The sequence below is a fragment of the Rutidosis leptorrhynchoides genome, chromosome 6 (assembly GCF_046630445.1).
Source record: "Rutidosis leptorrhynchoides isolate AG116_Rl617_1_P2 chromosome 6, CSIRO_AGI_Rlap_v1, whole genome shotgun sequence".
In the NCBI taxonomy this organism is placed as follows: Eukaryota; Viridiplantae; Streptophyta; class Magnoliopsida; order Asterales; family Asteraceae; genus Rutidosis; species Rutidosis leptorrhynchoides.
Genome location: NC_092338.1, coordinates 181,854,922 through 181,858,738, shown reverse-complemented (window position 1 = coordinate 181,858,738; position 3,817 = coordinate 181,854,922). Strand labels below are relative to the sequence as shown.

Below are 3,817 nucleotides of genomic sequence, written 5' to 3'. Positions count from 1 at the left end.
AAGTATTAAAACCTTGTTACAGTTTAAGTCCCCAATTAGTTGGAATATTTAACTTCGGGTATAAGGATAATTTGACGAGGATACTCGCACTTTATATTTATGACTGATGGACTGTTATGGACAAAAACCAGACGGACATATTAAATAATCCAGGACAAAGGACAATTAACCCATGGGCATAAAAATAAAATCAATACGTCAAACATCATGATTACGGAAGTTTAAATAAGCATAATTCTTTTATTTCATATTTAATTTCCTTTATTTTATATTTAATTGCACTTCTAATTATCGCACTTTTATTTATTGTTATTGTATTTAATTGCACTTTTAATTATCGTACTTTTTAATTATCGCAAGTTTATTTTATCCCACTTTTATTTATCGCAATTTCATTATCGTTATTTACTTTACGCTTTAAATTAAGTCTTTTATTTATTTAATATTTTTACATTTTTTTTAACTGCAACTAAAGTTTTAAAATCGACAAACCGGTCATTAAACGGTAAAAACCCCCCTTTATAATAATAATATTACTTATATATATTTGTATTTTTATAAAATAAAACTAATATAGCGTTAAGCTTTGTTTAAAAGATTCCCTGTGGACCGAACCGGACTTACTAAAAACTACACTACTGTACGATTAGGTACACTGCCTATAAGTGTTGTAGCAAGGTTTAAGTATATACATTCTCTAAATAAATAAATATCTTGTGTAAAATTGTATCGTATTTAATAGTATTTTCTAGTAAAATATAAGCTATTTCATATACACCTAGCGAAAACATCAAGTATTTTTGGCACCGCTGCCGGGGATTCGAAATCTAGCTTAAAAGCCGGAAGCGCAGCGCTAAATAAAAAAAAAAATTTAATTTTAGTTTACTTTTATAAAAAAAAATACGTTTTAATATATTCAAAAATATAAAAAGAAAACAAAAATATAAATATTTTTAAGAGTTTGTTAAATATTTAAGTTCTATAAAAGTTTCTTTATATTTATTTTATAAAAATATAAGTTTTATTTAATTTATAAAAATATATTATATAAATATTTAAAACAGAAAAAATAAACACAGCAAAATAAAAAAATAATAATAAAACATTCGGCCTGCTACTGTAGCAGCCCGTAACCTGGCCCAAAATCCTGGCTCATGCGATCGCATGAGCCCGAAGACATAAACTCATGCGATCGCATGAGATCGTCTGACAAGCCACAGTTTACCCTAATTCAGCATTTATTACGGGTATTATTTATTATTATTAATTTAAAACCCTAATTAGGTTATATATATTATATTATTTAGTTTAGTTATTTTATTATTTGTATTATTTAGTTTAATTAGTTTAATTAATTTATAAAATTAATAGTTTTATAAATAATATAAAAATAATATTTTTATAAAAATTGTAATTTTTGCAACTTTTAGTATATTTTTATAATTTGTTCCTTTTTATTCATTTTAGCGTAATTTTTGTATCTTTCGCTCATTTTTAGTTTTAAAATATAGTTTTTGCCATAGTTATTTTTATTTATAGATTTTTAGGCCTTGCCGTAAAATCCCTTAAGTGCTTTTTCTTTAGACTAAGATTTAAGTGCTTTAAAATCCCTCTTGGTGGTTGATTCTGACGTGTTGCGACCTAACGACACCGCACAAATAAAACAGTCCGTTTTGGCCATATCAAGAGGGAAGCTAGTTTTTGGCGCCATTGCTAGGGACTTGGTATCAGATAATACTGCTATCTATCAAACTTATTCATAAACATTTAGTGGTCTCTAAGAAAGACAATTATACACGGACTTGGTTGTTGGATTTTCCGAACAGTCTTCAATTATATTGGAACCAAAAGGATCCTGCCTCTCCGTAGTCGGCCTGGCCACTTGGTTTGTTGAATAGTTCTTGTGAAGCTCTGTTATCAAAATACCAGGGAATCAGTAGCAAGAACCAAAAACATATTCAACCTTAGGATAGTTAGATTATGTTAGATTAAATTAGATTACCTTAGATTAAGATTACCTTAGAAATTAAGTTTATCTGCTTAATATTAAAAATTAAAAGGCATACCCAGTGTATGACCCAAACCCGATCTAGACCAGGGCCGTTGTTTTTCGTACCTGATCCAGACACAATAATCTCTAAAGCACGCAAGAAAGCACGAATCAGAAATCTAATGGTGTTACGCGTTACTTTAGCATAGAATACCAATCCCTCGATTGAAGGTTGAGGAGGACCGATCAAAATTTCAGATATTCAAGGACACTTGTTCTATTTAAAGCATCACATCATACAGCTCATCTAAAACAGCTGTCAATTTCATATATTACCGAAAGACGATCCTAATTATCACCTTAATAAATTCATACCTCTTTCGAACTCCTACAAACAGCCTGGGATAGGACAAGATATAGTCCTGCTATACTTGTTTCCCTATTCTCTCACTCATCATGCTCAAACATGGTTCGAAGGACTGGAAAACGATTACATCACATCATGGACGGAGATGGCTACTAAATTCCTAACCAAATATTTCCCTCCTTCTAAATAAACCAAACTTAAGAATGACATCATTAACTTCAAACAAAGTTATGATGAATCTCTTTACACTGCATGGGAGCGATTCAAAACCTTGCTAAAGAAATGCCCTAATCACCAGTTAGAACGGTCAGCTTAAATCTATACCTTCTACAATGGTCTTACGGTAAATCATAGGACGACGTTCGATGCAGCAGCTCAAGGAAATCTGATGAACCAAATCATAGATGAAGCATGGGAGTTGCTCGAGAACATGACAATGCATCATTATGACTGGAACAGTGGTGAAACAACTTCATCATCTACCCCACTCTCTGCACTTAACAATCAAATGGAGGCCATCAAATCCCTCACGGATAAGATGGAATCTCTTGCTAAACAACTCGGAGAATTGAAGATGCAGCCACAACAGGTTAACCAGGCTCAGGCATGTGTTAATTGTACCAACCCACAACCCACTGAAGAATATCAAGTTGAGTACGAAAACACTGATGGTTCAGTCTGTTATGTTCAATACCCAACTCGTCAATCAAATCCCGGATTTAATCAACAACCTAGGGTTAACAAATTTCAACGAAGCAACCAGCCTTTTCGCTATCGCTACCCACCTTATCCAGCCCAACAATATCAATTGTCCTACGATCAACCACTTCCACTCACTGGTCCGCCAGTAGAGGAAAATTCCCCAACCACCCAAATTACAAAAGTGTAGTGACCCGAACTTTTCCATGTTTATATATATTAAATGAAATTGTTATTTACATGATTAAGTGTTTCCAACATGTTAAGCAATCAAACTTGTTAAGACTTGATTAATTGAAATAGGTTTCATATAGGCAATTGACCACCCAAGTTGATCGGTGATTCACGAACGTTAAAACCTGTAAAAACTATATGATGACATATATATGGATATATATATATATATATATATATATATATATATATATATATATATATATATATATATATATATATATATATATATATATATATATATATATATATATATATATATAGTTAACATGATATTATGATAAGTATGTATCTCATTAGGTATTTTAACAATGAGTTATATACAAAAAAATGAGTCTATTGAATTAAGAAACTCGAAAACTATATATATAACGATTATCATTATAACAACGTCTTACTAAATACATATGAATCATATTAAATTATTGATATACTATGTTTAATCATGATAAATGATAAGTAAACATATCATTAAGTGTATTAACAATGAACTACATATGTAAAAACAAGACTACTAACTTAAGGGT

General features: G+C 30.5%; 1 non-coding gene across 1 annotated transcript; it reads right to left on the bottom strand.

Annotated features, from left to right (window-relative positions):
- Positions 1-2,551: 2,551 nt before the first annotated feature.
- On the bottom strand, positions 2,552-2,657 carry LOC139856588 (small nucleolar RNA R71). The gene has a single exon (XR_011762060.1). It is a non-coding gene; the product is annotated as a small nucleolar RNA R71 (small nucleolar RNA).
- Positions 2,658-3,817: the final 1,160 nt, after the last annotated feature.